Source organism: Choloepus didactylus, chromosome 6 (genome assembly GCF_015220235.1).
Source record: "Choloepus didactylus isolate mChoDid1 chromosome 6, mChoDid1.pri, whole genome shotgun sequence".
Classification (NCBI taxonomy): domain Eukaryota; kingdom Metazoa; phylum Chordata; class Mammalia; order Pilosa; family Megalonychidae; genus Choloepus; species Choloepus didactylus.
The window spans coordinates 135,502,469-135,525,216 of record NC_051312.1 but is presented as its reverse complement, the minus strand read 5'-3'; positions in this window follow the sequence as shown (position 1 = coordinate 135,525,216).

Sequence of the window (22,748 nt, the reverse complement as noted above, 5' to 3'; positions counted from 1 at the left end):
TGAGATTAACACGTCTAAAATACAATGCTATACAACCAAACACAAACTGGAGTAATTCAATGCCCCTGAGCGTGTATGAGGGAGGGAGGGAGGGAGGAAGAGAAGGAGAGAGAGAGGGAGAGGGAGAGAAAGAGAATGTGTGTGTGTGTGAAAGGTGTCAAATTCAATTTGAGGCATCTCTAAACTATACAAGTCCTTTCCTTGCTCACCAAGAGTCTACCACACTCCCTCTCCAATATTTAAGAATCAGTCCCCACCAAGGGCCAATGTTACACAAGAGGAGACCCAGAAAGTTCGAGAAGCACTGGAAGAATTTGAAAGTGTGCAGATCCCTTTCTCATCCATCATCCTCTAATCTTCCATTCATTCACCAAACATTTACTCAGCACCCACCATGGCCTAGCGCTGTGCCAAGCACTGAGGTCACAGCAGGGGCAAAGCAGACCCAATGCCTGGGCCCAAAGGAAGCTCACAGCCTGGCCAAGAAGGCAGCCACCAGCAGACAACAAGAGAAGGTGTGCGCCAGCAATCAAGCTCGGGGAAATGCTACCATGGGAAATTATATAGTGTTGTGGAGAGTGTGACCCCGGGAGCTGGCTTCATCCATGGAGGACTTCCCAGAGGAGGCGACATTTGAGCTGGGATCTGAAGGATGAGGGAAAGGTAACCAGGTATGGGGTGGAGGAGGGTGAGGACAAGAGGGAGCCTGGCACTTTGGAGAGATGGAAAGATGCTCCTAACATCCCTGTGAAGTGCATGGAATGTTCTTGGATGAACTTTGCATCTAAGAACACAGAGTACCAACAAGGGTATCAGGTGCTGCTGGGCTCTGGAGTCCCAATGATATTTGAGACAGATACATAGGGCATGTTTCCTCATCTGCAAATTAGGAATAGGACATAGGACTTAGAATTGATTGGACTCAATGGCTGGTTGAATGTTGGGGGCAGTGACAGAGACTGCAGGGACTGAAAGAGAAGGAAGGGGTTTATTTCTAGCATGGACACCTGAAGAATTAATCAAAATAGAAAATGTGGGAGCCAGAGCAGTTCTGAGCATGTTCCATAACTGTGATTTTCGGGGGGTGTTCAGCTTGTCCCATGTCTGGGTTCTCCCTAGGACAGACAGAAGAGAAATTAAGGGGGTTAGGGGGCTTTATTAATTAAGCTTGTTCTGGAGGGGGGTGGGAGGAGGGGTGTAGTGGAGCACCCAGGAAAGGGCCCCAGCAGGGGTAAAGGCAGGGCAGCAGGAAGGAGCGCAGCTTGGTCGTGGAGCTGCAAGTAGCTACGCCTGGCTGGAGCAGATGACAGGCAAGGTGCATGGGGGTGGGGGATGAAGATGGAGAGTCAGGAGGCAGCTGGAAAGCTAAGGAATCCGGACTTGATCTCAAAGGTAAAAAGGAGCCATAGAAGAGTTTTGAGAAGGAAAATGGCATGGTCAGCATGTGCTCTTAAACAACTCTGAGCCTGCAGAGTGGAGGATGGATTGGAGAGAGTAGGTGGAGTGGGTGAGGGGGCTCAAACCAGGGGGCACTCAGGAGCTAGACGTGACAGGACTGGGTGGCTCTTTGGGTGTGAAAAGGTGACCTGGAGAGGGAGTATGTGAGAATCATTCCCAAATTGTCTGCTCAGCTCATTAGATATGGAATTTGAGGGTGCTGCAGAAAATACCCTGAGGGATATCCAGGAGGTGGCTGGATCCGTGAATCTGGAGGTCAGGAGCACGGTGAGGAAGAAGACACACCTGGAGGTGCATTTGTGTCCCCTCCCCCAGAAACCAACCTGCTTCCCACCCTCTCCTCTCCGGCTCAGTCGTGGCCTGGTCATTTGTCCTGTTACTCAAGGCAAGCCCAGAAAGCATTCTGGATTCTTCCTTCTCCTTTATCACCACCCACACACGCACAGATCCAAATCATCAATTAGACGTGTCGACTCTCCCTCCAAAATGGGGCCTGTGTCCCGCTCTGAGTGTCCTTTCTCCAGGAGCAAGGCAATGGCCTTTAATGGCCTTGTTTCCTCTCTCGCCCACTCCCCGTCCCCCAAACCCCATTTGCCTTCCAGCAGCCAGAGTGACGAGACCACATCTCTCCCAAGCAGAAACCCCTCCAGTGGTTTCCCCTCGCATTCAGAAGAGATGCCAACTCCTGATCTGGGTTAGGAAGATCTGCAGAAGCTTCTCCCACTGCCCACATCCCATACCCCACATCCCCTCCAAGCCTCGGTACCCCACTCTGACTCCCTTACAGTCTTGGGGTTTACTGTTCTCTGGGCTTAGAATGCACTGCCATCTGACCTTCCCAAGGCTCGTCCTTCTTGCCATTTGAAGCTTTGCCTAAGTATCACCTCCTCAGAGAGGGTTTCCCTGGCTACCTCTGGAAAGCAGCCACCCTAGAGCAGTCACTCTATCACATCAGCACATTTTAATGCTATGCTCTGCACTTTTCACGATCAGATGTTTTTCGTGTTTGTAAATGTGCTCATTGCATATCTCACACACACACACACACACACACACACACACACACACACACACACACACACACAGGATGTAAATGCCTGGAGAGCTGGGATCTCCCTCACCATTGCACCCTAGGGTCTAGAACAGTGCCTGCCCATAGTAGGTATTCCACAAATATCTGCTGAAAGAATGAATCATTAAATGAGTGAGTAAATTATCATAAAGATGATGCTTGGTGCTCAAAGTAAATGAAGCCCGCTAGAGAAAGAGAGTACAATCAAGCAAAGGGAGTCTAGCTGAAGAAGAAGGAAGAGAATGAAAGGACAACTGCATTGAACAAGTCAAGGGAAAGCAAGTTTTAAAATGAAACGACTGCCACAGCATTAAATGCTGCCAGAAAGACCGTGTAAGATTAGGACCCAAATGCATCCATTGGATCTAACAAGAAAATGGTTGCTAACGACCTCAGTGGGAAAGCGGAGTGGGGTGTGGGGGAGGGGAGGGTGGTGGGACATGAAACATGTGAGTGGGGGGAGGGGGGCTGGCTAAGAAGGGAATTTTAGGTGTCATACATGGCCCTTCCTCTAGGTCCTGAGCAGGTTAGCTCTGGTCCCAGACATGCACCCTACACATACAGCAAAGCAGAGCCCTGGAGTTAATTGGGCCATCCACCCCGAAAGGTGGTAGACGGACTGTTGCTACTTGAACATGCCCCTTAGAGGTCTCACCCTAGGCCCCAAACAGCTCATCGGAGTATTCTTCAACCACGCTGCCTTTCCCTGGGAGGAGCCCATGTCAACACAGTCTCACAGGTTCATCATATTTCAGTGGTATTTCAGCACCCCGTTTAGACTGTCCCCCAGGCAGCCGCCCGGTCTTCATTCAGCACTAACCAGGCCCTGACTCCATGCCAGGCTCTATAGTGACTTCCCCATCTAGGGAACATCCTGGATGGTTGGTATGAAGCTGGTGTGGAGAGCGAAGAGAGAAAATGTGGGATTCCCACATCTAGAGCAAACTTAAGGGTCAGCTCCATGCCCAGTTCCACCCCCAATACTTGCTCGGCTGGGAAATTTGATGGCTTGAGGTTCAAGGTATGTAGGTTTCAATCTTGGTTTTGCCTCTTACTAGCTCTGTGTAAGTCCCTTACACTGTCTGGGTCAATAAAATGAGAGGGATGGACTAGAAGTTGATCTCCAAATACCCTTACCATCTGGTTCTGATAAATCTTTGTATCCCCCAAGTTCAATAGCCAATTCTCAAAGAACACATTGTGAGTGTGTGAGCAGCTGAAGCTCCCTCAGGGGTGCCGGCAGCGGTTAGGTCATTTCAGTTAGGATATGGCCATGGGCTGTAAGAGGGGCTACCGTCACCCATTTAGGGGAGGCTGGCAAATCCAAAGACAGCAAGAAGTTGCATGCAAGGATCAAACATCCCCTGAGAAAGGAACCCTGTTTTGAGCACAAAAGGAAAAGGGAAGAAAAGACCTGTACTGTTCTGGGAAGAACATGTAGCCCATGGGGAGAGAGAAGACACATCCAGGAAACCTGAAACACACGAGGAAATATATCAACGTCGGGGCTGCAGGGCTGAGGGAGGGGGCGCGGGAGGCTGGCGGCGTGCAGGCTGCCTCGGGGCCCAGCGCTGCTGATCCCACACAGTTCCAACAAAGCTTCCATTTTTAGCAAGTTTTGAGAAAATTGAGGATTATGAATTGGCTCAGGGGCAGGATAGGTTTATCCAGGTTGGGGACAGGGAAGAATATGAAGCAGGGAAAAAAAAAATAAAACATTGCAAAGAGCAGATGCTGGCTGGCCAGGAGCAACCCTGTCCTGCAGAGGGCGGTTTGCCTCGGGGATGTTCTCTTAGGGGAAGACGCTGGAATCCTCTCACTGTGCTCATTTAAAACTAGCTGGGACAGAGCCCCAGAGCCAGCACTGTGGGTAGCAGCAGCGGGGAGAGAAACTTATTTAAACGCGCCTGGGGTGAGCCTGCCGGACCCCCAGCAGGTTCGTGGGTTCCCGGGGCCACCGGCCCTCTCGCGAGATCCTCCCGCACCAGCCAAGTGAGGAGTATCCACTCCAATGCGGACTCCCACTTTTAATGCATTTTCATTCCTTGTGGACTCACCGCGAGCTCCTATGGGAGGCCCTGGAGAGCTCAATTCTTCAAATAAAAAAATAAAAGCAAGCACAGGAGCCACCCCCACCCTCACCCCCACCCTGCCGGGCACTCAGCAGCGCATGTCCCCCTGTGCCGGTTTGAATGTATTGTGTCCCCCAAATGCCATTGTCTTTGTAGTTTTGTGGGGCCGACGTTTTTGGTGCTGGTTGGACTTACTTGGAGTGTGCCCCACCGAGCTGTGGGTGATGATTTTGATGAGATGTTCCCATGGAGGCGTGGCCCCACCCATTCAGGGTGGGCCTTGATCAGTGGAGCTATATAAATGAGCTGACTCAAAGAGAGGAACGGAGTGCAGCTGGGAGTGATGTTTTGAAGAGGAGCAAGCTTGCTGGAGAGGAACATCCTGGGAGAAAGCCATTTTGAGGCCAGAGCTTTGGAGCGGACGCCGGCTGCCTTCCTAGCTAGCAGAGGTTTTCCAGATGCCATTGGCCATCCTCCGGTGAAGGTATCCGATTGCTGATGCGTTACCTTGGACGCTTTGTGGCCTTAAGACTGTAACTGTGTAGTGAAATAAACCCCCGTTTTATAACAGCCTATCCATCTCTGGTGTTTTGCATTCTGCAGCATTAGCAAACTAGAACACCCCCATTGCCCTGTGCCCCGGGCTGAACCCTGGAATATTGATGTTCCCCTTAATCATATCTCGCTGCCCATTGCACAAGGCTCCTCAGGCCTCTGGGAAGGAAGATTTAGAAGCTGGGAGGGCAGTAGCCCATGTGCCAGGAAGATGGACACCAGTGCTTAGAAGAGAGTGTGAGCAAGGCCTGAGCGCGGCACCCCTCCGGGAAAGGGAGCCTGAGTGGCCACACTGCCTGCTGGGTCCGCCGCTCCCAACCCAGGGAGGACAGGGCGGCTCATTCTGGGAGCAGCTCTGCAGAGCAAGAAGCAGCAGGAGTCTACCCGACGGGGTGCTCCCCACGGGCCTGGGGCCTCTCCCCCTTCTGCCTACAGGACCTCCTCTCCCCAGACCTCCTTTGCCAGTCTGCCTTGCCAGTTTGAGCTCAGAAAGGGCAGCTGATGAGGAAGTTTCCCCATGGTGTCAGAAAGAAAGCTGTACCTGGAAGAGAATGAACGCTCACCCGATTACGGAGAAGAAAAGAATTTATTCACAATCTTGCAAGAACGGCAAGCAACCAAAATGTGGTAGCTGGTGCCCGGAACAATAGAACATAGCACTATTTATTCCCTAAGCCTACCCTCCACTGTTTTCCCACTGGCTGGATACTCCAGAGGTTACAGCCTATTTGATAGGCCTAAGTAACCAGCGCAAATTTGAAACAAGCAACCAGAGCAAATTTGAAACATTTGGAACAAGTCTCCACCCCTGACTATACCTGTTATACCATATAAGGCACTGACACCACTGCTATGCTTACATGGCCTCTTTCCTTTGCTCCTTAACTGCAGAGCCAGTTGGTAACAAATTATGAGGCTATTTTAGGAGCCTCCACCCCGGAGTCTCCACCTTGCAAGGACAATGGGTGGATAAACAGGAGGACTGACTGCCAACTATGGCTTCGCTTCTTGACCCTCTGCCATCCCACCGAGCTGCCCCCACCCTGTGTGAAAGCTAAACTTAATCTCATTCTCACAATGGTGACCGGGATAAGGAAGGCACTGACCAAAGCCAGGGTTTTAGGTGACTTCCCAAAGTGGTCTGAACACCCCAGGATGGACCCAGAGGGAGGGCCAAGAGGTAGAGCCACTGGCACCTCCCCCTACCCCCACCCAGGAGAGGGTGCAGACCCCCACATGCTGTGAGGAGACCTCCCATCACCCTCTGGGAAAGACCCTGAAAGAGTTGCCAGATTTAGCAAATAAAAAGACAGGATGCGACAAATAATTTCTTCAGTGTATGTCCCATGCAATACCGCGACATAGTTATGTTAGAAAAAAGTATTCATTGTTTTTCTGAAATTCACGTTTAACTGGGCACCCTACACTTTTCTGGACCTTCTATGAGGGTAGGCTGCCTAAAGAGGCCTGGTCAGGGGAAAGTAATTCTCAGGCAGCCAGGGTATGGCCTGCAGCTCTTAACATTTCCTCAGGGGGCTGCAAAGGGTCTGTTTCGGGGGTTTCTGTCTTGTCTGGGCTCCCACACACCCTCCACACAGCATCAACGTGAGGGCTGCCCACAGAGCCCCCCACTCCCACGCTCTCACCCAAGCTCACTAACAGGGCGGCTCCCTAGAGGACAGAGGCCAGTCCAGACTGCAGCCATCTCCCTGCCCCCATCCCTGCCCCGCCAATCTGAGAAGCAGCTTCCTGGCAGTTTTCATCTGCCCTCTTTAACCGGCATCCATTTGCTCTCACTTAGTCTGGGTACAGAAGCTTTCAGTGAAAGGCAACTTCCTGTCCTGCGGTTTTGATTCCAATCTGGAACATTTCCTTCAAACCAGAAGCAAGGAGAAAGCTGAACACTTGCCTTTCTCTTTATCTCCCCTCACAGGTCCCCAAATTATTCCCCACCCCACCCCCACACACACCGGGCCTCTCCTGGGCCCATGCCAGCTCCAGGCCCCCAGAGCACTGGAAGGGGAGCCTTCACTCCATTCTGCCTGGCTGCAGATTTTATTACCTGTGCCACCATTTGCTCCTGCTCGGGCTGATGGAGGCTGGCACATGAGTCGTGGCCACTAATGGGCTTCCTGCACACAGGCTCTCAGCCGGCAGATGGAAGGTACGATTGCCTCCTTTCCCAGCCATTAAGTGGAGCAGCCAACACTGCACACCAGCTCCTTACCTAATAGCACGGCCCAGGGACTGGCTCCGAGAGCAAAGGACAAGGAGGCACCTGGGAGCTTCCTGAGGGTTGTGACTGGGGTTGTGGCTGGCTGGAGAGGCCAAGGGGTGAACTTTCTGGGAGAAGAAGCAGTCAGCCTGCCCAGCCAGAGGCTCAGGCCCAAGTTCTCTCCACCTCTACCCCTTTCTAGCAAAAGGTACACAGAGGAGGCCCCCCTGAGCCTCTGAGAAATCTCCTGGCCCAGTCCAGGAAATGGGTCAGTGAGGTAGTCCACCCCAGGGAACGCTGGAGACTTCCCATGGGACTTGAAGAAGCAAGGGTCTCCCACATCCTGGAACGCAGTCCTCTCTTTGCACCCCACTAACTCCTACACATTTTCCAGGATGCCATATAAACATCACCTCCTCTGGGCAGCCCTCCCCGATCCTCCAAACTAGGTCACATCTCCCAATACACACACCCATAGCACCCTGAGGCTCCCTTTCATTTCACTCATCCAGGTAATAATGCAGCAAGCAGTGGAATTTATGCACAGCATCTCAGATGAATAAAACAGGGTAACTTTATTTTCTGTAAAGGACCACTTCTCGTTCCAGGTTCTCCAGTCTTGCTGATGGCTGGATGCATGTTGGGATGGTAGGAGAGATTTTATTACCTGTGCGGCTCTTTGCTCCGCCTACCGAGATGGGAAGAGCTTTCCTCCTTCCTGTGGGGCAGGAAGTTCCCTTTCCAGGATCTCTTCACCCCACTTTATGTTAAACTCGATGATCGGTCCTCCAACCTTTGTTCCTCTAACATAAAGGGTTGCTTTGTAAATGTGGAAAAAACATTTCATCTCCACAAATTAGGCTGTCAAGATGACAGTTATCACTAGGGTCTTTAAAAAGCCAAGCAGTGACCTCTTTGTTTCAGAGTCATTCACTTTCCTATATGCTTTCAAGCCCAGATTTTTTTTTTTTTTAAATGATCGTAGGCGCACACTCCAAAGGTGAACGCCATCACTCATGTGGCTCTCAATAGAGACCAGGTGGTGAATCTCTGCAATCATCCATCTCCCAGGACCCTCCCAGCTCTGGAAGTCAACGGTGGTATGGCCCAATGAGGGAGCGAGGTCAGTATTCAAATAACTGCAGCATAAGGCAAGACACAGAAAGTGCCACGAGAAAGTTGCAAAGGCCTTTAGGAGGTTAAACAAGGGAGAAGACTCATCAATCAGAGCACTAGTTCGCAATATTCATTTTAACCCATGACCCCAATAAAGCTTTCTCTCACTATTTACTATATAATTCCACAAGTAAAGAAGAATGTTAACTTTACCCTCTGCAGTTTTATGTACAAAAACAAGAGATGTTAATCACGATTTTTCAAACTACACTCCTCCCTGGCCAACTCCCATCTCATGCAGATTCTGATAGGGCCCCAGCAGGAAAAAGAGGGAATTCTATGGTTTATTGAAGTCAGGGGAGGTTTATGGGTAGCATCAACACAAGTCTTGGAGGATGGGTGAGATTCATACAGATAAGTGATCAAGGGTGCCCTAGACAAAGGGGACCACGGCAGCAGGTATGCAGAAGAGAGGTGTGGGTTGTCAGGGGGTGGCCAGGGGACGAGTCTGGCTGGCAGTGGGGTACATGGAGGGGAGCAGTGGGAGATGAGCCTGGGAGGGTCAGCCTTGGATGCCAGGCTGGGGCATTTGTACTTGGAACTGAAAGCCCACCTCTACAGGCTGGCTTAGGGCGGAGCAGGGGAGATTGTGTGTGTTTCCCCGACAGAGTGGGAGGGGCTTGACCCTCCAGGGTGTGAATTACTCCCCCCACACTTCTTTCCCCCTACCAGCCACACCCCTGCCCCAGGAACTGAGCTAAGCTTCCGGGAGGGGCATCTGCTTGGAGCCCTGACCTCCCCTGGAGCCCTGCCTAGCCTGGGCCTGGGGGTCCACTCTGCCAGAGCTTTCCTGAAGCCTGTAGCTAGAAGACTAGAAGGGGTCAAATTCAAAGGCATTATGCCAATTAGGACACCTGCAACTAGAAAAGATCAAATATAGAGAACCCAACTCAAAATCACTTAAAGGACAAGGAATCTACTGACACACATAACTGGAAAGTCCAGAGAAAATGCAGGCTTCAGGATGCACTTGATCCAAAGGTCTGCGAGGTCCCGAAGGACTCCAACTCTATTTCTCTGTTATTCCCTCCATTCTGCATCCTCAGGTATCAGCTTCATACCCAGGATGAATTCCCTCAGGGTAGCTGCAGGCAGCTCTAGGCCCAAGGTTTCCTTTTTCATGTCCATGGGAGAGGAAAATCTTTCCTTACCCCAATTTTTAACAAAAATCCCAACTTTCTCCTGATTGGACCAACTGAGATCACAAGGTAATTCTTGAACCAATCACTGTGGCCAGGCATGGCTGCTATACAGTGAGAGAGGGTTCCCGAATGGAAGCTGGAGAAACAGATTGTTGTCCAGTGAGGGTGACTATTGGCTTTTTTCATCAAAGGTTGGGTGAGAAAGAGAAAATTGGAGTTGGAACCTCCAGAGTAATGTGTGGGTCATCCATAGATTTAACTCAACCATATCTCCAAGGTCACACAAAATTGCAAGCTGACTGTAACTTATTATTTCATCTTTTTCCTTTTCCTTTTTCTCTCATTTCCCCTTTCCCCTTTCCAAGTCCCTTATCCTCCCCCTTTCCTGATTTCCTTTCTTCTTTCCATTTTCCCATCTCTCTAGATCCACAGTGCTTAGTTGCTCCTCAGTCTTGCCTCTGCCCATCTCCTGGGTCTCCTATCTCAAGTCCATTCTCCCTCCCTGCCCACATCTCCAGCCACCCTCTCCCGATGCCTCTGAGTTCAATTTCATCTTGTCCAAATTGCTTTATTGGTTCTGCAGAAAGCCGGAGCTAGCTGGAGTCATTATGAGCGCACACAGTGTGCATTAGACTCAAAAAATATTTAAGGAAAACAGTCTGGCAAATGGAATCAATAAACTCCCAATCACACATTTGCCAGCGAGAGGAAGAAGTCTACCTTCAGCTAAGTGCACCGGGAAACTGCTCACCATTTGGAAGCAATAGCCTGGAAGCAATAGCCTGAAGCCAGTTCACCATCCCACCCACACTGTACATTGGCGAGGGCAAGCAGGAAAATGCCACACACCCAAGCTTCACTCTCCCCAGCCACACCCAGCTCTGCCTGCACCTCCCCAGCCCCAACCTGTCTCCCCACTTCTCTTGTCAGCTGCTGAAGATACCAGTGGCTTCCCACCCCTGGCTTCCCAGTGCAATTATCAATGGCACTGATTAAGAAAGGGAGTGATTATGGGGAGAGAGAGAAAGGGATTGGGGGAACAGAGGCATTTACACTGTGATATTTTTAGACCCAAAGATTAAATCTTTAATAATCATAATTTTTTCTTGAAAGAAACTGAGAGTTTGGTGTGCGGTGCCTGTACCCTCCTTTCTCTTTGTGCTCTCCCTGCAGCAGAGGGGGAAGAAGGCAAGAAGAAGGAGAAACACAAGTAGGAGGGAGAGAAGAGAAAACCCAGAGAGAAATTCGTGCCATGAAACTGAGGTCAAGCCCCACCTGCCCAACCCCCAAAGCTCTGGTCTGGAGGATTCCAAAAAAGATGAGCCCAGGGGGACTGGGGGCTGTCTCCTGAGCCCTGGATCTCCCTGGAGACCTCTGTGATATAGGAGAGGAGAGAACACAATTGCAGGGATCAGCTTCCTCTAATGACACTCTTATCAAGGCCTCATTCTAGTCAAGAGCTTTCCTGTTGTCCCTGGTGCCTTTTGGGTTTAAAAGCAGCTAGTGGTGTCCTACCAGACCCCTCAGGATAAGGATGCCTTCCTCCAGGAGGCATTTCCCCCCACGATAATCCTGCAAACTGCTTCATGAACCTGCTTCCTTCCCAAGCAACTTGATGAGCTCGCCTTCCCTCCCACGATGCCCGGTGAGAAAACCACCCCACACACAAAGTTTGCCCCCACCATTCCACCTTGGGGAGGGCTGGAGGGAGCCGGGTGTGGAGTGAGAGAAAGTACTAGACCGAAATCAAGACACTGCAGGTGGAGTCTTGGCTGGACCACTGTCTGCATGAATTTGTATCAGTCACTTCACTATTGTAGACCTCAGTTTCCCCAGGACTACAATGAAAGGGTGGATAGACGAAAGGACTTTAGACTGGAATCCACAAATCCCCTGAAATTTTGTGGGAAATGTTTGGATGTGCACTTTTCTTCTAACAGGCTTCATTATATTCTCTGAGGAGTCTGAGATCCCATAAAGTTTGAAAACCTTAGAAGAAGCCAACTCCCAGGTTCCATGAAGCTCCAGTGTTCTAAGCCTTCCCAAACCTCCAGATGGGAAGAGATGTCAGCTCAAATAGTCCTGGCTTTGTCCCCTAAAGTCTTGCCTTGAAATGTCCTCCCTTATCCTCACTGCCACCACCTCATCTGGCCCTCACAGGGCTGCTGTGCCACCTTCTCTGTAGCCCAAGCCAGCATACAAATCCGTTTATTCATTCCTCATAGTAGAATTGAGGCAGGCTCTTTTTATTATAATAAAGTTTACTGGCAAATGAAGGAAAATGAGTAAAATACAAATAACAAGTTGGCCAGGTTCTCAAAATACCCTAAGAATCTCACTCAAAGTATCAAAAAGTTTATCTGGTGTCCAAATTTCTTCCTCATGAAATAATTACTCTCTTCACAGATGGGCCAACAACTTCGTACGCACTATTTGAGATGTTTCCCATCAAACTACCTTTCTTTCCAAACCAAGCTTTTATCATCCCAGACTTCCAGGTGCCATCTTGGTGCTGGACACCCGGGCACTAAACTCCCTACACATCTTGTCTCATTCAAGGGCAAGCATCTCCTTTAAAACTAAGACTTCCCCATTTTCTGACCCAGTCCCAAGTACAGTGATTCAAGCCTGTGACTCAACAAATAAGTATTGAATTTATGAGTAAGTAAATGAATAAATGAATGAATGAGCAAACCCATGAAGTAAATTAATGGAAACTCTACTTCCATTACCTCCCCAATTCCCACTGCCCCTAGGCTAGGGACCTGTGGCTCCACTCCCACCTAGACCCGGTGATTTGCAAAGTACTAGTGTCTGACACCTCTGAGTCCAGTGAGTGGCCAAGCCCTCCTGTGTCTGGTACAGCTCAGCCCACCTCTGGAGTCTTCTTGAATCTATAGGCTGATGTCTTTCCTCAGTCATGAAAAATTGAAATGTTTCTTCCACTGTGTTCACTCTCTTCTCTTTCTTCTCTCCTTCTGAGACTCTTATTAAGCATAGATTAGATCTTTTCACTGTGTTATCCTTGTCTTTTACCCTTCTTTCTATATTTTCCATCTTTTTGTCTCTCAGTGCTACATTCTGGACATTTTCCTCTGACCTTACTTCCAGTTCAGCAGTTTCCTCTTTAGATGTGAATAATCTGTTATTAAAGCCATCCATCAAGTTCTAAATTTCAGTTATTGCATTTTTAGTTCTAGAGTCCTTTTTTTCCCTTTTCAAAAAGTCCATTATGTATTTTATAGTTACCAGTACCCTGCTGAAATTTCCAAGCTGCCTTTTATTTCTTTGAACATAATAAAGACAGTTGTTTTATAGTCTGTCTAATATTAGCAATATCTGAAGTCTGTTCTGTTGTCTATTATTTCTACTGGTTCTTGCTCATGGTGTCTTGTTTCCTTAATGTGTTGTTCATCATCGAATGCATATTGGACATGCACCTCTCTCCAGCTAATATGTCTCCCATCCTCTCTGAAACAAATTGAGAATGAAGGACATTAATTCAAGGGGTGCTGTTCCCAGAATGGAGCCATCTCACATTGTTGTCAAACTTCAGTTAGAAACGTACTCAAAGAAGTCTGAAATTGGGACCCATTCCTGTCATCCCTGGAATCTGCTGATGTGTGCTCCAGAGGGGAGGGGGCTAAGAGAGGGGACTCTTCTGGAAGGCTTCTGTCCCACCCCAGCACAAATCCGCCAAACCATGATCCCACCCTGGACCATCAGCTCCATTCCCTAAGCACCTGTAGGAAAGGAGCCTTCAGCTTAGCTGGTGTGACACAATCCAGGGGTTGCAAGCCTTTCATCTGACAGAACTACGTTTAATCTGTAAATGTATTCTGTTTTCTTGTTAGTTTGTCACTTTGACATACTGCTTGGAACAAACAAATGTGGGACAACTTTTAAAAATCAGATTTCACATAATACCGGATTTTAGCTTCCCTTAGAAGATCAGAACATTGAGTCTTAGTACCAGGAGGCAACAATTGGCTGGAGCTGAGGAGAGCTGCCCCCAAGAAGCAAGTGCTCCTCGGGAGCCTCAGGTGCCACCACTCACCCAAAAAAAGATGTTTGCACTTACTTTGGCCCCTTCCCACTTCACTTAATTACTTCCTGGCCCTGTAGGAATTTAATTTTTCCATCCTTGACCTAGAGAAAAAGTAATGTATAATTCTGACCCCTGGAAGTTTCCAAGACTTGGAGAGGCAGAGAGCACGGAGGTGGCAGAGCCAGAGACCAGCGAGGCAAGGGGAACTCGAAGAGGCCAGACTGACAGCCTCCCATGACTGGGAGGATGCTCCATGGGGCTCCCGGCAGGGCCTCGCTGCCTAGGCCAGGAGACTAGGCAGCAACTGATTGAACATCACTAAGCCTCCATTTCCTTATCTGCAAAATGGGGATGAGAACAGTTCCTGACTCATAGAGTTGTTGTGAGATTAAGTGACGTAATGCATGGAAAGGGCTTATTATAAAGTCCTATAGGTAACAAATGTGCACATTGTGACTGCGGTGTCTGCAGACCCTGCCCCACCTCTTCTCATGCTCTCTTGGACATGGGACCAGAGGCTCCAAGAGCCAGAGTTGCCCCCACCCTCTTTGATGTATAGATGATGAAACCCAAGCCATAGAGATCAGGTTCCTCTAGATACTGGAGTGGGAGCTGGCCATCCACCCTCACTGTCCAGGCCAACTGAGGCTCAAAGAAGGGGCTGGACCCAGTAGGGGTGGGATGGAAGGCCTCCTGGAGGCAGAGGCCCTGCAACATGATTTGGAAGGAAAAGTGGAACACAAATTGGCAGGAAAATGGGTTTTCTTATAGACCATTACCCCCAAATCCATAGTTTGAAACAGCGAAACTGAATGGCATTTTTACCTTCTTTGAACTTCAAACAATAGCCCCAACTTTATCCTCACCCAACTACCCCATCCAAACAAATTGGCTCAAAAACAGGAGCCCCAGGCTCCCCTTCCTGACCCCACGACAGGAACTGGAGAAGGACGGACAGACTCGCACACACACAGATCGGTTTATCTTCTCCTCTTGCAGGTCCCTTATAACACCAGCTCATATTTCCTGTGGAGGATCCCCAAAGAGATGCATAATCAGATATTCCTTATCAGAATTCCATTTCTTCTAAGGCAGTGATCAAAATGATCTGAGCAATCAAGGAAATTAAGGAGGCTCCACCAGGAATTGCCGTCTAGAACCAGACTCCAGGTCTTGCCTTTGTGTTTTCTTTTGTTTTTTGTTTTTGTTTTTTGCCAATGAGTTTTAGGCTGCCTGCCATCCCCCTTGAGACATTTAGTAAATACCACAGCTTCCTAAATTTCCTTTGTTCCCGACTTCCTACTGCCGACTGCGCTTTGAGGACCCTCCCCGCCAGTCAGCCCTCCCCTCCCACCGCAGAGAGCTCCCCTGGGCTTCCAGAGTTCTCCTCAGTCTCCTTACACACTGCCGCCACCCCCTCCCACCCGGGGTCTCACACACGCATGCGCACACATGCACACACACACACACACACACACACACACACACACGTGCCCTCTGCCATTGTCACCCGTGGGCCCTCCCCTGCCTCTGCTCTAATATGGCTTTACTCCCCACACTCCCCTGGAACCACACTGTGGCCAAAACTATGCTCAGTCCTCTCTCGTCTTTTTTGACCTCCCAGGAGCTTTTAACCCAAGGGAACACCCTCCTTCCTGAAACACTCCCTCCTGTGGGCTCCTGTAGCCCACCCTGTCCTTGTTCTCCCCTCACCAAAGACCCCTTCTTCGTCTCCTTGTGAGACCCCTCCCCTCTGTGACTGCAGATGTGGCACGACCGGGGGCTGGGTCCCCAAGCCTTGGCCCGCTTTTCTGTTGGAGGACTCCAGAGGGCCTTGTAGCTCCTGGTCAAGAGTTTGGGTTTTATTCCGGAAAGTGTTTTAAACAGAGAAGTAACGAATCAGATTTGCAGTTTAAGGAACTCCTCCGGCCCGTGTGGGGATGAGGGGCTGAAGGGCAGCAGGGGGACCTCTTGGAGGCTATGCACTCGTCCCAACAAGAGAGGATTCTGCATTTGCTGGTGGGTGGATGCTGGAACGACGGAAAGGAGGACCCTGAGGTTTTTGACCTGAATGATTAGAAGAGTAACAACAGCTTCCTAGTACCTATTGAGTGTCAGGCACTGCCCCAAAGGCTTTACACGTTTCACTCCTTCGATCCCCATAACTCTATGAAGAAGGCACCATCATAATCACTGGTCTAAGTTGAGGGCACAGAGACCCAGCAGGTGAGGGGTGGAGCCGGCATTTGAACCCAGGTATTCTGGTTCCAGAGCCCTCACTCCTTGTGGCCACACTCACAGCCTCTGCTGAGGAAGGGGGAGCTGTTAAATGAGACAGAGGAGACCGGAGGGTGGGAGGAGTCTGGGACGGGGGTCCACAGGGCTGGAACCCAGACACCTGCATTCCCTGGCCCCCCAGGGAGCCTGACCCATGGCTGGGCCACAAATTGCTGAGCAGGTTTTAGGAAGCCTCTTCCAGAACAGGAGGGTCTCAGGCTACAAGGAAGGGGGCGGGGTGCAGCAGACCTCTGTCTGCAGCAGAGACCTGGCTTCAGCTCTCACCCTCCACCTAAGGCCACCGCTTGACCCCTCCCTCTCACGCACTTCGAAAGAGATAGACACCTATCTAATGTTTGCTTTTCCTATTTTAAAAGTATGTGTTTATTGTAAGACATTTGGGAAATAGTGAAATGCAGAAAAAAATTGAAATCACCCCTATATACCCAGAGAGATTTGGTTAACATTTTGATATTTATTTTCTCGAGATAGACAGAAAGATAGACTATTTTTTCAAAGCTGACATCATACTATGCATTGTTTTGCATTTGATTTTTTTCACTTAAGATACAGCATAAGCATTTCCCCATGGCATTAAATATTCTTCTAAAACAGTCATTTTCATAATTCCAAGGCACCCTTGTCTAAGTGTACCATCATTTAACCATCCTTCTGACAGTGAACATTTATGTTATGTCCATTTTTTTGTCTTTAGAACAAAAACTACAATGAATATATTTGTATGCAAATCTCTGTGTGCATCCAGTTATCTCCTTGGGATAAATTCCTTCAGTGGCCTTGCTGATCCAAAGGGTTTAAACCTTTGTGGGGTTTTAATACACATCCCCCTGCCAAGATCCTAACCCAGGCCACTGTCATCTCTCACCTGTCCTGCTTCCTTAAGCTCCTAACAGTCCTTCCTTCTTCCTCCTTTACTCACTCACAACCCATTCTCACAGCAGCCACAGCAGTCCTTATAAAACAGGAACTGCAGGCTGGAAACCCAGCAGGGGCTCCTCTTGCCCAGCTCTGTTTTGCACTTGCATACCCACGTCTCCAGCTGCATTCCCCGCCATACACCCCCCTCCTACTATGTCCTCTTCTCAATTCATCCGAAAATTCTTCCTACCACAGGACATTTGCACATTCTGTTCCCTCTGCCGGACCATCTTCTCCTCTCCCAGTGGCTTGCTTCCTATCATTCATGGCTCAGTTCAAAGCTAGCTCCCTGGAAAAGCTCTCAATGCTCTCACGTCCCCAGCCCCAGCTCCCTTTTTGCTTCCTTTATGGCTCTTCACATGCTGTAATTATTTAGTGGTGTTTTCATTTGCTAATTTTCTGTTTCCTCCACTAAATGGTAAGTTCTGTGATGGCAAGCACTTGGTTTCGCTCAATGCTATACACCCAGTTCCTAACCTAGGTGCTTGGCAGAAAGTGGTTCCTCAATAAATCTCACCAAACTGTCCTCCAAAAAGATAGTCCTCCTCTACACTTCCACCAGTAGTGTGTGAGACACAGTTTCACTGCATCCTCACCAACACTGGGTATTATCCTTTTCTTAAAGCATCCTTGCTAATCTGGGGACAAAAATAATATTTCACTGTTTAAATTTTTGTATTATTTTGATCATTAGTGAGGTTAAACATTTTTTCACGTTTATTGGTCTTCCTTTGTTATTTACCAATTCATGATCCGTGATTATCTTTCTTCTTCTTAAAGCCAGTCCAGAAAGCAAAGCTCTGACCTCAGCTTTTGAACTCCTCTAGAAGTGAGCAGTTATATCTGAAGTCTAACCTCAGTCCTTCCTGCTGCTGTTTCCTTTTTTATCTTCCACTTATTGAGCCCCCTGTGGGGCTGGCAAGGCAGCATGTAAGTGTCCTCTTAGTCCTTCTCACCTGGGCCCCCCTCCTACCTCCTCTGCCCTGCATGAAGCAGCAAAGCCTGCGTGCATCTCATTCCCCACACCCCCACAGCCAAGCAGCAGATGAAACGATTCAATTGGAGAAGGAAGGCTGCCGTGGGGAGGTGCAATCATCTCTGACTCAAATCTCTTTTTCAGATATATAATGGTCTAATCAATATTAATAGAGAGGCTTATCTGTTTTCCTCATCTCTCGTGTCCTTAAGAGTAGATAAAATGCTTGTAAAATAGGATCCTATTCAGCACATACTGATTGCTTCCAAAATGCATTTTCTCGAGATCTGTCATCAAGTGCAAGTCATTATGGAACAGCCAGGCCCAGCACCGCCGTTGACAAATTTGGGGAAAATTCTTTGATTATTTTGCCCAACATGTGATTTAAGGGCTGCAGCAACTTTGGCTTCAAAATTTGTTCTACCCTGCCAGGAGGATCCCATGAGGTTGGTTCTGGGGCCCCATTTGGAGAAACCCTGGTATCCCATCTCTATCCTAATTACAACAATACAATCCAGGTACATATGATGACAGCACAAAGGAGCAGGCACATTCTACCACAGCTAGCTCCCCAAATTGTCTCTTTGCTCCACCCATCCCTAAGGGTGGGTAACATGGTGCCTGTAATCCCTCCATTGGAGGTTCCTTTCTTTAGACCTATAAAGACAATCTGTAAGAATCAAATTCCTTATAAGGAATATAAGGATACAAAATAAGGAGCAGTGCCTGTCTCATCCACTGTATCCCAGCACCCAGCGGAGTGCCTAGCTCATAACAGGTAAATACATTAGTTGACTCATTGAATGAATAAATGAATGAATGGAAGGTTGAGATATCCTTAATGGGAAACAGTTTAGGCATGAGGGGGGTGGCCAGATCCCTGGCATGAAAGACATAGAGGGAGGATCCAGAGTCAGAGAGCTTCATCTTCTTTGGGAGTCTTTCTCCATTCCCTCCCGGGGAAGTTCCCTCTTCCCTGGTTCTAGGGTGATGCCCACGTGTCTCCCATGTGCTGCTCACTGCCTCCCCCAGGTAAAGTGCATTTGGTCCCCAGGGCTCAGATTCCCTCCCCCTCCCCCATCGCCCTCTCAGGCAGCGGACACTGTGATCGAGGCTGACTTCTCCACCTTCTTTGCATTCTGATATTCAAACTTGCACCCTACTCATTGCACCAAAGTCCTTGCAGAGCCTCCAGCCATGGGTGCCCCTCCCCAGCTGTGCCCCAGCTCCCCTGTGGATATTTCTCTCTGGGATGAGAGTATTTATTGACAGTGTCTGTATGCACGTTGTCTCCTCTCTGAGACCATATTTGGCCTGCCTTTGATTTCCCAGTGCTTACCAGTGCCTGGCACATAACAGGCACTGACTATATGCTTGTTAAAGTGACTGAATAAAAGGAAACAATGCTGGCAGCCCTAGCCTTTGCCAGGAAAATTCTGCTTCCTAGTCTGCCCAGACCTGTCCTGGCCTCAGCCCCACCCTATTACCACCTATGTCCCCCAGGTAAAGAGAGTCGCAGGTAACCCCCTCCTCACTTTCTCAAATCTCCATTCCTTGCTTACACTGAGGCTCAACACCGCCCCCTCCCTTTTCCTTCCATTCTTAATTTCTCTAGCTCCATGCCCCTGGGCAGCGGCAGGGGGCAGTGAAGTAGGGGGCGGGGTGGGGGGTGTCTTTCTTAATCATAAGATAATGTTAACCTTCCTTATCGCCCATAACATGATAGAACTCCCAGCTTTGCCAATTCAGCAACTTTTCCAATCCTTTTTCCCCAAACCCCACCACTGCCCTTACCCCAAGGAGATGCTACCTGAGAAGCTGTGAGGCCTGAGAAGCAAACCATTCAATTCGGGAAACTTCATTCCTGCCATCAGATAGGAAACCGACAGCGGGGAGGATGACAAAGGGGCAGGAGGAAACTTCTGGGAGTGATGGATATGTTCAGTATCTTAATTGTGGTGATGGTTTCACAAGTAAATGCATATGTCAAAACTTATCCAATTGAACATGTTAAATATATGAAGTTTATTGTATGCCAATTAAACCTCAATAAAGCTGTTTTTAAAAGAAGAACTTTGTATGCTGCCTAGGGTTCCTAAATATGGCTTCGTGTCAGAATCACCTGGGGAGTCTGTTTAGAAGCCACAGATTCCTGGGCCCCACCCCCAGGTGGATGGACTCTAAATGCTTGGGGATGGGGCCCAGGAATCTGTACCCTTAGAAAGCTCCACAGCTAATTTTAATGCAACCGAACAGCATTTGAAAACCAGAGATTCTCAAAGTGTGGTCCTGGATCAGCAGGTCAGCAGCCACCTGGGGATTTAATAGAATGCAAATTCTCAGGCTGATCCCACACCTACTGAATCAGCAATTCTGGTGGTGGTGCCCAATAATCTGCATTTTAACAAGATCTCCAATTGAAACTGATACACACTGAAGTGTGAGACACCACTGCTCCAGACCAATCCCTCATTTCATTGCAAGGAAAATGAAGTCCAGAAAGGGGCTGTGCCCTGCCCAAGGTCTCTCTGAGAATTCCAACCATGTAGGGTTGTGATCTCAAATCTCCCCTCAGCCCAGACAATCTTCAAGTCATGGTTTCTGAAACCAAATGGCAATCTTCAAGGAGCATTTTTTTTTTTTTTTTTTTTTTTTTCATTCTTATAACAATCATTTGATTTTTTTTTTTTTTTTAATCATCATTTTATTGAGATATATTCACATACCACGCAGTCATACAAAACAAATTGTACTTTCGATTGTTTACAGGACCATTACATAGTTGTACATTCATCACCTAAATCAATCCCTGACACCTTCATTAGCACACACACAAAAATAACAAGAATAATAATTAGAGTGAAAAAGAGCAATTGAAGTAAAAAAGAACACTAGGTACCTTTGTCTGTTTGTTTGCTTCCCCTACTTTTCTACACATCGATCCATAAACTAGACAAAGTGGAGTTTGGTCCTTATGGCATTCCCAATCCCACTGTCACCCCTCATAAGCTACATTTTTATACAACTGTCTTCGAGATTCATGGGTTCTGGGTTGTAGTTTAATAGTTTCAGGTATCCACCACCAGCTACCCCAATTCTTTAGAACCTAAAAAAGGTTGTCTAAAGTGTGCGTAAGAGTGCCCACCAGAGTGATCTCTCGGCTCGTTTTGGAATCTCTCTGCCACTGAAGCTTATTTCATTTCCTTTCACATCCCCCTTTTGGTCAAGAAGATGTTCTCCATCCCACGATGCCGGGTCTACATTCCTCCCCGGGAGTCGTATTCCACGTTGCCAGGGAGATTCACTTCCCTGGGTGTCTGATCCCACGTAGGGGGGAGGGCAGTGATTTCACCTTTCAAGTTGGCTTAGCTAGAGAGAGAGGGCCACATCTGAGCAACAAAGAGGCATTCAGGAGGAGACTCTTAGGCACAAATACAGGGAGGCCTAGCCTCTCCTTTGCAGCAACCGTCTTCCCAAGGGTAAAACTTATGGTAGAGGGCTCAACCCATCAAACCACCAGTCCCCTATGTCTGTGGTCATGTTAGCAACCATGGAGGTGGGGTAGGCGAATACCCCTGCATTCTCCACAGGCTCCTCAAGGGGGCACTACATCTTTTTTTTTTTTTTTTCCTTGTCTTTTTTCTTTTTTTTTTTTTTTTTTTTTTTAACTTTCCCTTCTTTTTTCAAATCAACTGTATGAAAAAAAAAGTTAAAAAGAAAACAAACATACAATAAAAGAACATTTCAAAGAGACCATAGCAAGGGAGTAAGAAAAAGACAACTAACCTAAGATAACTGCTTAACTTCCAACATGTTCCTACTTTACCCCAAGAAAGTTACATACTATAGCAACATTTCAGTGAACTTGTTCCTACTACATCCATCAGAAATTAACAGACCATAGTCATTTCTGGGCATCCCCAGAACGTTAAATAGCTTATCTGTTCTTCTTGGATTATTGTTCCCCCTTCCTTAATTGCTCTCTACTGCTAGTTCCCCTACATTCTACATTATAAACCATTTGTTTTACATTTTTCAAAGTTCACATTAGTGGTAGCATATAATATTTCTCTTTTTGTGCCTGGCTTATTTCGCTCAGCATTATGTCTTCAAGGTTCATCCATGTTGTCATATGTTTCACGAGATCGTTCCTTCTTACTGCCGCGTAGTATTCCATCGTGTGTATATACCACATTTTATTTATCCACTCATCTGTTGAAGGACATTTGGGTTGTTTCCATCTCTTGGCAATTGTGAATAATGCTGCTATGAACATTGGCGTGCAGATATCTGTTCGTGTCACTGCTTTCCGATCTTCCGGGTATATCCCGAGAAGTGCAATCGCTGGATCGAATGGTAGCTCTATCTCTAGTTTTCTAAGGAACTGCCAGACTGACTTCCAGAGTGGCTGAACCATTATACAGTCCCCACCAACAATGAATAAGAGTTCCAATTTCTCCACATCCCCTCCAGCATTTGTAGTTTCCTGTTTGTTTAATGGCAGCCATTCTAACCGGTGTTAGATGGTATCTCATTGTGGTCTTAATTTGCATCTCTCTAATAGCTAGTGAAGCTGAACATTTTTTCATGTGTTTCTTGGCCATTTGTATTTCCTCTTCAGAGAACTGTCTTTTCATATCTTTTGCCCATTTTATAATTGGGCTGTCTGTACTATTGTCATTGAGTTGTAGGATTTCTTTGTATATGCAAGATATCAGTCTTTTGTCAGATACATGGTTTCCAAAAATTTTTCCCATTGAGTTGGCTGCCTCTTTACCTTTTTGAGAAATTCCTTTGAGGTGCAGAAACTTCTAAGCT